The 12,856-nt window shown below is 40.1% G+C and overlaps 1 pseudogene; it reads left to right on the forward strand.

Moving 5' to 3' along the window:
• Positions 1-850: 850 nt before the first annotated feature.
• Positions 851-12,856, forward strand: part of LOC135535175 (dynein axonemal heavy chain 6-like) — a 23,880-nt pseudogene continuing 11,874 nt past the window's right edge.

The following is a 12,856-nucleotide window of genomic DNA, read 5'->3' on the forward strand; positions in this document are numbered from 1 at the left end:
GACCCAACTGTTGACCAGTCTATGTTAAGAGCTGCAATCTGACCTTGTTACCTTACAGAATGCCCTGGTTGGTTTAAAACTGATACTTAATGTGGGCAAGACTAAATACATGTTGTTCACAAATTGTTTCAGATGGACTACATATTTATTATGGATGGTTTCTCCCATCATTGGGTTCCACCTATAAATATCTGTGCATTTCGATTGGCAAAGACTTCATGTTTAAAAACCATATGGATGAACTAGTTAGAAAACAGATTTAAAGTGGGCTTCTGTTTTGAGACATACTGTAGATCTGGCCTCTCCTAAAATAGCAGGAAGCAGGTTGTACAGTCAGAAACTGCACAGTTGTTAACTATGGTCATGTTTTAATTGGTAATGTACTTTTCTCTTCCCGTTTGAGAGAAGATGTTTGTACTCAGGGCACCATTGGGAATGAGACCCTGGTCTCATTGGGCTGCCCCTGAGTAAATAAAAGTGAATACCACATTTTTTTCAATCAGTCTATAAATAAATCTATCCATAAACAGTCAGTTCATTTATTAACGGTTAACCATCCAACTCATTAATGTACCAATTAGTTCAATCAATGTATCCTTCGTTTAAACACTCACTTGTTTACTCACTCATTTGCTATTGGTTTTTACCAATGTGTATATATAAACATAGGTTACAAAGTACATAATATGAGCCTAACCTTTCATCCCTTTCCCCTACAGGTGAACATATTGACCCTGGAGTGGCGTGACGGCCTGATGGGCTCAGCGTGCGGCGGCCTGGTAACGACCCAAGCGATGACCACAAGTGGATCGTGTCGGACGGTCCGGTGGACGCGCTGTGGATTGAGAACATGAACACAGTCCTGGGCGACAACAAGATGCTGTGTCTGGCCAACAGCGAACGCATCAAACTGACCCCGTCTATACACATGGTGTTTGAGGTCAGAGAGGGGTCAGGGGTTATAGGTTAGGGGTTCCTCTTCATTGCGTTCTAGTGTTGATGACAAGACGGGACAGTCACTATGGACGTCTTTGACATGAACAGATAATAGTGACATGTTAAATATCCAGACTTTGTAAATGCTCTGCAAACTTTGTGTTGTGTGTCTCCAGGTCCAGGACTTATCGGTGGCGTCCCCAGCCACAGTGAGTCGCTATGGGATGGTCTACATCGACTCCAACGAACTCAAATGGATGCCCTATGTCCAGACCTGGATCACTGGCCTGGCTAAAAAGGTGATTTACCATTCTCCTTAACATGGTCAGACCTGGATCACTGGTCTGACTAACAAGGTGATTTACCATTCTCCTTAACATGGTCCAGACCTGGATCACTGGCCTGACTAACAAGGTGATTTACCAGTCTCCTTAACATGGTCCAGACCTGGATCACTGGCCTGGCTAACAAGGTGATTTACCATTCTCCTTAACATGGTCCAGACCTGGATCTCCACTGGCCTGGCTAACAAGGTGATTTACCATTCTCCTTAACATGGTCCAGACCTGGATCACTGTTCTGACTAACAAGGGTGATTTACCATTCTCCTTAACATGGTCCAGACCTGATCACTTAGTCTGACTAACAAGGTGATTTACCAGTCTCTTAACATGGTCCAGACCTGGATCACTGGCCTGACTAACAAGGTGATTTACCATTCTCCTTAACATGGTCCAGACCTGGATCACTGGCCTGACTAACAAGGTGATTTACCAGTCTCCTTAACATGGTCCAGACCTGGATCACTGGCCTGACTAACAAGGTGATTTTTACCATTCTCCTTAACATGGTCCAGACCTGGATCACTGGCCTGACAAACAAGGTGATTTACCATTCTCCTTAACATGGTCCAGACCTGGATCACTGGCCTGACTAACAAGGTGATTTACCATTCTCCTTAACATGGTCCAGACCTGGATCACTGGCCTGACTAACAAGGTGATTTACCAGTCTCCTTAACATGGTCCAGACCTGGATCACTGGCCTGACTAACAAGGTGATTTACCATTCTCCCAATATGGTCCAGACCTGGATCACTGGCCTGACTAACAAGGTGATTTACCATTCTCCTTAACATGGTCCAGACCTGGTCACTGGTCTGACTAACAAGGTGATTTACCATTCTCCTTAACATGGTCCAGACCTGGATCACTGGCCTGGCTAACAAGGTGATTTACCATTCTCCCCTTAACATGGTCCAGACCTGGATCACTGGCCTGACTAACAAGGTGATTTACCATTCTCCTTAACATAGTCCAGATCTGGATCACTGGTCTGACTAACAAGGTGATTTCCTACGCTGATCACATCTCTACTCCAAATATACATCTACCATGTCTTCATAATCATACAGCCCCTCTGTGGAAGTAGCTGTGGGCTCAGTCAAGCCTGTTTGGGAATCTGTATTCTCATGTTATCGTTCTGTGAAGATCACAGAGAATGTCGTGTGTCTCAGACCAAAGACAGAGGTGTATCTAACTATATAGATGGCTAGAATGGTACTCCTACCATCAGTGTCAGCAGATCCATCATAAACATCAACCACCACAACACATCAAACATCATCATGTGACCCGTCACCTCTAACCTTTACACATTCTCTCTTCGTCACCTCTAACCTTTACACATTCTCTCTTCGTCACCTCTAACCTTTACACCTTCTCTCTTCGTCACCTCTAACCCTTACACATTCTCTCTTCGTCACCTCTAACCTTTACACATTCTCTCTTCGTCACCTCTAACCTTTACACATTCTCTCTTCGTCACCTCTAACCTTTACACATTCTCCCTTGCATCATTAGAGGAGGATCCTGTGAACTGTCCCTGTCTTTATGATAATTGTCTTTAAATGGTTTGATGACATGGACAGATGATACAGACCTACAGTGTTGTCAGAGATGGGTTTTATCTGCTGTTGTTTCTGATGATACAGACCTACAGTGTTGTCAGAGATGGGTTATATCTGCTGTTGTTTCTGATGTTATAGCTGACAGATGTTACAGACCTTTAGTGTTGTCATCTGCTGTTGTGTCTGGTGTTACAGAAAGTGTTGTCAGAGATTTATATCTGCTGTTGTTTCTGATGTTACAGACCTACAGTGTTGTCAGAGATGGTTTATCTGCTGTTTGTTTCTGATGTTACAGACCTACAGTGTTGTCAGAGATGGGTTATATCTGCTGTTGTTTCTGATGTTATAGCTGACAGATGTTACAGACCTACAGTGTTGTCAGAGATGGGTTATATCTGCTGTTGTTTCTGATGTTATAGCTGACAGATGTTACAGACCTATAGTGTTGTCAGAGATGGGTTATATCTGCTGTTGTGTCTGGTGTTACAGACCTACAGTGTTGTCAGAGATGGGTTATATCTGCTGTTGTTTCTGATGTTATAGCTGACAGATGATACAGACCTACAGTGTTGTCAGAGATGGGTTTTATCTGCTGTTGTTTCTGATGTTACAGACCTACAGTGTTGTCAGAGATGGGTTTTATCTGCTGTTGTTTCTGATGTTACAGACCTACAGTGTTGTCAGAGATGGGTTTTACCTGCTGTTGTTTCTGATTTTACAGACCTACAGTGTTGTCAGAGATGGGTTATATCTGCTGTTGTTTCTGATGTTACAGACCTACAGTGTTGTCAGATATGAGTTTTACCTGCTGTTGTTTCTGATGTTACAGACCTACAGTGTTGTCAGAGATGGGTTTTACCTGCTGATGTTACAGACCTACAGTGTTGTCAGAGATGGTTTTACCTGCTGTTGTTTCTGATGTTACAGACCTACAGTGTTGTCAGAGATGGGTTTTATCTACTGTTGTTTCTGATGTTACAGACCTACAGTGTTGTCAGAGATGGGTTTTATCTGCTGTTGTTTCTGATGTTATAGCTGACAGATGTTACAGACCTACAGTGTTGTCAGAGATGGGTTATATCTGTTGTTGTTTCTGATGTTATAGCTGACAGATGTTACAGACCTACAGTGTTGTCAGAGATGGGTTATATCTGCTGTTGTTTCTGATGATACAGACCTACAGTGTTGTCAGAGATGGGTTTTACCTGCTGTTGTTTCTGATGTTATAGCTGACAGATGTTACAGACCTACAGTGTTGTCAGAGATGGGTTTTACCTGCTGTTGTTTCTGATGATACAGACCTACAGTGTTATATCTGCTGTTGTTTCTGATGTTACAGACCTACAGTGTTGTCAGAGATGGGTTATATCTGCTGTTGTTTCTGATGTTACAGACCTACAGTGTTGTTAGAGATGGGTTTTATCTGCTGTTGTTTCTGATGTTACAGACCTACAGTGTTGTCAGAGATGGGTTTTACCTGCTGTTGTTTCTGATGTTACAGACCTACAGTGTTGTCAGAGATGGGTTTTATCTGCTGTTGTTTCTGATGTTACAGACCTACAGTGTTGTCAGAGATGGGTTATATCTGCTACTGTGTCTAATGTTACAGACCTACAGTGTTGTCAGAGATGGGTTTTATCTGCTACTGTGTCTAATGTTACAGACCTACAGTGTTATATCTCTGTTGTTTCTGATGTTACAGACCTACAGTGTTGTCAGAGATGGGTTTTATCTGCTGTTGTTTCTGATGTTACAGACCTACAGTGTTGTCAGAGATGGGTTTTATCTGCTGTTGTTTCTGATGTTATAGCTGACAGATGATACAGACCTACAGTGTTGTCAGAGATGGGTTATATCTGCTGTTGTTTCTGATGTTATAGCTGACAGATGATGTATCTTGATTTACTGTCTATTGAGTTATTGGTTGACATGGATCTTTATCTTAATTCAAAATCCATCTTTTACCTGTTTTGTCTTGATGTCATGATCATACATTTAAATTTACCTGCTTCTCACTCTCTCTGCCCTCTCTGCTCTCTCTGCCTCTCTGTTGCTGTCTCCCTATCCTCCCTCTACCTCCTCCACCCCCTCCACCCCAGCTCCCTGAAGCAGTGTGTACCTGTTGGCATTGTTTGAGCAGTACGTGGGAGAAGGGTCTTCAGTTTGTGTGGACGTTGTGTCCAGGCCATGGGCCAGGTGGACATCAGTAAGGTCACTACCCTCTGCTGCCTGTTGGAGGCGCTGCTGCTGGGAGACGGAAGACCAGACCTCAAGATGGTAGGCTAAAGTTACTAGAGCACAGCATGACCACAACCACATATTAACCAGTCATTATACACATCTTTAAACTGGGTGGTTCGAGCCCTGAAAGCTGATTGGCTGACAGACGTGGTATACCACAGGTATGACAAAACATTTATTTGTACTGCTCTAATTACGTTGGTAACCAGCTAATAACAGCAATAACGGCACCTCAGGGGTTAAGTGGTATATGGCCAATATAGCAAGGCTAAGGGCTGTATCCAGGCACTCCACGTTGCGCCGTGCATAGAACAGCCCTTAGCCGTGGTATATTGACCATATACCACACCCCCTCGGGCCTTATTGCTTATTAAGTATAGCTCCGTGTGTGTGTGTGTGTGTGTGTGTGTGTGTGTGTGTGTGTTCTAGGAAGCTAAGCACCTGAACAGTGTGTTGTGTCAGACATTTGTGTTCTGCTACCTGTGGTCTGTGGGGTAACCTGACTGATAGCCACTGGGATGCCTTCGACAGCTTCGTCAGACAACAGTTTGAAGACAATAATGGACGCCAAGGTTAGTAGGGCCTTCATCACCATCGTTATAATCATCATCCTAGTCGGAATAATTATACTAATAATAATTATCATTGATTTTTAAAATGTTTTTATTTATTTTACCTTTATTTAACCAGGCAAGTCAGTTAAGAACAAATTCTTATTTTCAATGACGGCCTAGGAACAGTGGGTTAACTGCCTGTTCAGTGTCAGAACGATAGATTTGTACCTTGTCAGCTCGGGATTTGAACTTGCTAGTCCAACGCTCTAACCACTACGCTACCTTGCCATCATTTGTAGTCAGAATTATAATAATCATCATTATTATTAATTTTTATCATCATCATTATTGTCAGAATTGTAATCATCATCCTCATTATAGTCAGAATTATAATCATCATTATAGTCAGAATTATAATCATCATCACTATAGTCAGAATTATAGTCAGAATTATAATCATCATCATAGTCAGAATTATGATCAGAATTATGATCATCATCATAGTCAGAATTATAATCATCATCATAGTCAGAATTATAATCATCATCATAGTCAGAATTATGATCAGAATTATGATCATCATCATAGTCAGAATTATAATCAGCATTATAGTCAGAATTATAATCATCATCATAGTCAGAATTATGATCAGAATTATGATCATCATCATAGTCAGAATTATAATCAGCATTATAGTCAGAATTATAATCATCATTATAGTCAGAATTATAGTCAGAATTATGATCATCATCATAGTCAGAATTATAGTCAGAATTATGATCATCATCATAGTCCAGAATTATAATCAGCATTATAATCATCATTATAGTCAGAATTATAATCAGAATTATGATCATCATCATAGTCAGAATTATAATCAGCATTATAGTCAGAATTATAATCATCATTATAGTCCGAATTATAGTCAGAATTATGATCATCATCATAGTCAGAATTATAAATCAGCATTATATTCAGAATTATAATCAGCATTATAGTCAGAATTATAATCATCATTATAGTCAGAATTATGATCATCATCATAGTCAGAATTATAGTCAGAATTATGATAATCATCATAGTCAGAATTATGATCATCATTATAGTCAGAATTATAGTCAGAATTATGATAATCATCATAGTCAGAATTATAGTCAGAATTATGATCATCATTATAGTCATAATTATAATCATCATCATATTAAGAATTATAGTCAGAATTATGATCATCATTATAGTCAGAATTATAATCAGCATTATAGTCAGAATTATAATCAGCATTATAGTCAGAATTATAATCAGCATTATAGTCAGAATTATAATCAGCATTATAGTCAGAATTATAATCAGCATTATAGTCAGAATTATAATCATCATTATAGTCAGAATTATAATCAGCATTATAGTCAGAATTATAATCATCATCATAGTCAGAATTATAGTCAGAATTATGATCATCATCATAGTCAGAATTATAATCAGCATTATAATCATCATTATAGTCAGAATTATAATCAGCATTATAGTCAGAATTATAATCAGCATTATAGTAGAATTATAATCAGCATTATAGTCAGAACTATAATCAGCATTATAGTCAGAATTATAATCATCATTATGATCAGTGTAATCAACATTATAGTCAGAATTATAATCATCATCATAGTCAGAATTATAGTCAGAATATGATCATCATCATAGTCAGAATTATAATCAGCATTATAATCATCATTATAGTCAAATTATAATCAAATTATGATCATCATCATAGTCAGAATTATAATCAGCATTATAGTCAGAATTATAATCATCATTATAGTCGAGGAATTATAGTCAGAATTATGATCATCATCATAGTCAGAATTATAATCAGCATTATAGTCAGAATTATAATCAGCATTATAGTCAGAATTATAATCATCATTATAGTCAGAATTATGATCATCATCATAGTCAGAATTATAAGAATTATGATAATCATCATAGTCAGAATTATGATCATCATTATAGTCAGAATTATAGTCAGAATTATGATAATCATCATAGTCAGAATTATAAGTCAGAATTATGATCATCATTATAGTCATAATTATAATCATCATCATAGTCAGAATTATAGTCAGAATTATGATCATCATCATAGTCAGAATTATAATCAGCATTATAGTCAGAATTATAATCAGCATTATAGTCAGAATTATAATCAGCATTATAGTCAGAATTATAATCATCATTATAGTCAGAATTATAATCATCATTATAGTCAGAATTATAATCATCATTATAGTCAGAATTATAATCATCATTATAGTCAGAATTATAATCATCATTATAGTCAGAATTATAATCATCATTATAGTCAGAATTATAATCAGCATTATAGTCAGAATTATAATCAGCATTATAGTCAGAATTATAATCATCATTATAGTCAGAATTATAATCATCATCATTGTAGTCAGAATTATAATCATCATTATAGTCAGAATTATAATCATCTACAGCATACCATGCTTATCACACACACAGGGGAGAGAGATACACTATATACTGTTTTCTTTTCCAGACCATCAGAAGACTGCATTTAAAAAAAACTGCATTTCCAGACAGGTTCAAAGCTTTATCTATTACCAGGGTCCAACTTAACCTGCCCTGACTGCCATACATATTACTGAAGGACAACACTCGCCAGGTGCTAAGCGTGTATTAGCATGCTACAGAGGTGTAACTGGAGAATGGGGATTCTGTCCTGTTTTCTTCTAAGGTTCGAGTTTCTTATCTGAAACTCCATGGGCAAGAACTAGGACCAGACCCTTTCTGCCTGGCTAGAATTTTCTCTGAAAGCCGAACTAAACTCGAGAACCAACTTCTCTCTTTAAAATGTGCATATGTGACATCGACATTAGTCAAAACATTTATTTTGATTTCCACAATGCCACTTGCCCACTACCACGGGATAAACAGCCCACTACCACGGGATAAACATCTGCCCACTACCACGGGATAAACATCTGCCCACTACCACGGGATAAACAGCTGCCCACTACCACGTGGATAAACATCTGCCCACTACCACAGGATAAACAGCTGCCCACTACCACGGGATAAACATCTGCCCACTACCACGGGATAAACATCTGCCCACTACCACGGGATAAACAGCTGCCCACTACCACAGGATAAACAGCTGCCCACTACCACAGGATAAACAGCTGCCCACTACCACGGGATAAACAGCTGCCCACTACCACGGGATAAACAGCTGCCCACTACCACGGGATAAACATCTGCCCACTACCACAGGATAAACAGCTGCCCACTACCACAGGATAAACAGCTGCCCACTACCACGGGATAAACATCTGCCCACTACCACGGGATAAACAGCTGCCCACTACCACGGGATAAACAGCTGCCCACTACCACAGGATAAACAGCTGCCCACTACCACAGGATAAACAGCTGCCCACTACCACAGGATAAACAGCTGCCCACTACCACAGGATAAACAGCTGCCCACTACCACAGGATAAACAGCTGCCCACTACCACGGGATAAACAGCTGCCCACTACCACAGGATAAACAGCTGCCCACTACCACAGGATAAACAGCTGTCCACTACCACAGGATAAACAGCTGCCCACTACCACGGGATAAACAGCTGCCCACTACCACGGGATAAACAGCTGCCCACTACCACAGGATAAACAGCTGCCCACTACGGGATAAACAGCTGCCCACTACCACGGGATAAACAGCTGCCCACTACCACAGGATAAACAGCTGCCCACTACCACGGGATAAACAGCTGCCCACTACCACGGGATAAACAGCTGCCCACTACCACAGGATAAACAGCTGCCCACTACCACAGGATAAACAGCTGTCCACTACCACAGGATAAACAGCTGCCCACTACCACAGGATAAACAGCTGCCCACTACCACAGGATAAACAGCTGCCCACTACTGGATAAACAGCTGGGATAAACTGCTGCCCACTACCACAGGATAAACAGCTGCCCACTACCACAGGATAAACAGCTGCCCACTACCACAGGATAAACAGCTGTGGTGATTACGGTCTATCCATTGATACAGCAGAACACAAACAGTGAGACAGTCTGCCCAGTAGCACAGCGGGTCGGACTTTGTTTACACAAGACAACACGTCGTACATTTTTTTACTTGTGAAAAACTACACCAAACACATTATGTAGATGTATTGATAAATGTCCTACTCGTCAAACACCTTAGCTAGATGTATTGATAAATAGCCTACTGCATCAAACATCTGAGCTAGATGTATTGATAATATCCTACTGCACCAAACACCTTATGTAGATGTATTGATAAATAGCCTACTGCACCCAACACCTGAGCTAGATGTATTGATAATATCCTACTGCACCCAACACCTTATGTAGATGTATTGATAAATATCCTACTGCATCACACACCTGGAGACTAGATGTGTTGATAAATATCCTACTGCATCAAACAGCTGAGCTAGATGTATTGATAAATATCCCACTGCACCCAACACCTTAGGTAATGCATTAGAACAAAGGCCTACTGCATCAGACACCCGAGGTAGATGTACGAGAAATGGCTTTCTGCATCAAACACTTGGCTAGATTTCCATTGATAAATATCCTACTGCATCACACACCTGAGCTAGATGTATTGATAACATCCTACTGCATCACCCACCTGAGCTAGATGTAAACTTCCGCGACTAAATGCTCCTTTGCAAAAATTTCTTGAGTTATCTAAATTAATGACAGATTTCGGTGTCTTGAGTTATCTTAAATTCACCTCCAAGACTGACATTTTTCTTCTGAGCAACAGATAAACACTTGCTGATCTGGCGTTCAGTCACTCTTTAAGTCTCTGGGGGACAAATATCAGTAACTGTCACATCAATCCACACCTCCAATGAACATCTGTGAACTTGCTGTTTTTCTGTGAAGGCTGCTGCAATGCAAACAGATAAACACTTATGAACATCTGACGAAGACTGCTGTTCAGTCACTTTAAGTCATCTGAAAGGGTACCAATTAAAATCTCAAATTGAGACAAAGCCTTACCTGTGGAATCAATGCATGAAATCTGTAGACTGCTACCAATTATGAACATCTGACGAAGACTGCTACCAATTATGAACATCTGACGAAGACTGCTACCAATTATGAACATCTGACAAAGACTGCTGCTACCAATTATGAACATCTGACGAAGACTGCTGAACATCCAATTATGAACATCTGACGAAGACTGCTACCAATTATAACACCAATTATGAACATCTGACAAAGACTGCTACCAATTATGAACTAAGATCAATTATGAACATCTGAAGACTGCTACCAATTATGAACATCTGACTTAAGACTGCTACCAATTATGAACATCTACCAATTATGAACATCTGACAAAGACTGGTGAACATCTGACAGTTGTTTTTATCTAATTATGAAATTGACTGATATGAACATCTGCAACAATTATGAACATCTGTGCTGTAAAGGATATGTGCAAATAAAAACATGCTGTAAAGGAATGTTTAGTAGATGGATATGAACATATTGAAATGAACATCTCTAAAGGTTTTGGTAGGAAACCTCTGTCTGTCCCCTCAGAAATAAGGACAGCAGGTGAATGAGACTGGAAGAGAAGGAGATTTCAAATACCTGCTGAGAACTTTCAATGTATTGCATCATGCCATCAATGGAGACTATGGTTGCCATTGGTTGGTATCACAGTAAAGATATCCAATAGGAACTCTCTACTCTCCTCTTCTGGAAGTGTCCCTAGGTTGTAACAGTGTAATGATGGATAGAATGATGGATAGAATGTTGTATTCCTTGAGTGAGTCCGTGGAGGAGTAGAATATGCATAATTTACCTGTTAGTGGAGTGAGAATGTGTGAAAAAAAGGGTGAAGGCTGAATGTGTTATGGTCCATAACTAGCAGAGATGAGGGTTAGGGTTAACCCTAACCCTAATCCTTTGTCCTGGAGGATCTAAATGCGCATGCACACACACCCCCAGACACCAACACAAGGCTGGTGAAGTCTGTCTCTGGGGATAACTCATGTGCAGCTCAGAGAACCTGAGGCGACTGTCGCTCTGTCTACTGTGGAGTTAGGGGCCATTATGTACCCATTCACATTCCTGTATACTGTGGAGTTAGGGGCCATTATGAACCCATTCACATTCCTGTCTACTGTGGAGTTATGGGCCAATATGGACACATTATTATGCATTGCTACTGTGGAGTTAGGGCCATTATGTATCCATTCAGATTCCTATCTACTGTGGAGTTAGGGGCCATTATGTACCCATTCACATTCCTGTCTACTGTGGAGTTAGGGGCCATTATGGACACATTAATATTCCTTTCTACTGTGGAGTTATGGGCCAATATGGACACATTATTATGCATTGCTACTGTGGAGTTAGGCCATTATGTATCCATTGTGATTCCTATCTACTGTGGAGTTAGGGCCATTATGTACCCATTCACATTCCTGTCTACTGTTGGATTATGGACACATTAATATTCCTTTCTACTGTGGAGTTATGGGCCAATATGGACACATTATTATGCATGTCTACTGTGGAGTTAGGGCCATTATGTATCCATTCAGATTCCTATCTACTGTGGAGTTAGGGCCATTATGTATCCATTCTATTTCTATCTACTGTGGAGATTATTATGTATCCATTCATTCTGTCTATTGTGGAGTTAGGGCCATTATGTACCAGTTAAGTCATGTCTACTGTGGAGTTAGGGGCCATTATGTACCCATTCACATTCCTATCTACTGTGGAGTTAGGGGCCATTATGTACCTATTCACATTCCTATCTACTGTGGAGTTATGGGCCATTATGTACCTATTCATTCCTATCTACTGTGGAGTTATAGGCCATTATGTATTCACATTCCTATCTACTGTGGAGTTAGGGCCATTGTGTACACATTAATATTCCTGTCTACTGTGGAGTCAGGGGCATTGTGTACACATTAATATCCCTGTGTGTGTGTAATGATATGTGTGCCAGTGTCCGTGCCCGCTAGCCCTGGAGTTAGTGGCTGGCTCTCGCTGACAGTATACAAACCACACGCACCCACACACCTCCAGCAGCAGGACACCAAGTCCAGGGGGACAAACACAGCACACAAACTCTCACACACATTGCAGGGGGAAAC

The sequence above is a fragment of the Oncorhynchus masou genome, unplaced genomic scaffold (assembly GCF_036934945.1).
Source record: "Oncorhynchus masou masou isolate Uvic2021 unplaced genomic scaffold, UVic_Omas_1.1 unplaced_scaffold_4568, whole genome shotgun sequence".
Lineage (NCBI taxonomy): Eukaryota > Metazoa > Chordata > Actinopteri > Salmoniformes > Salmonidae > Oncorhynchus > Oncorhynchus masou.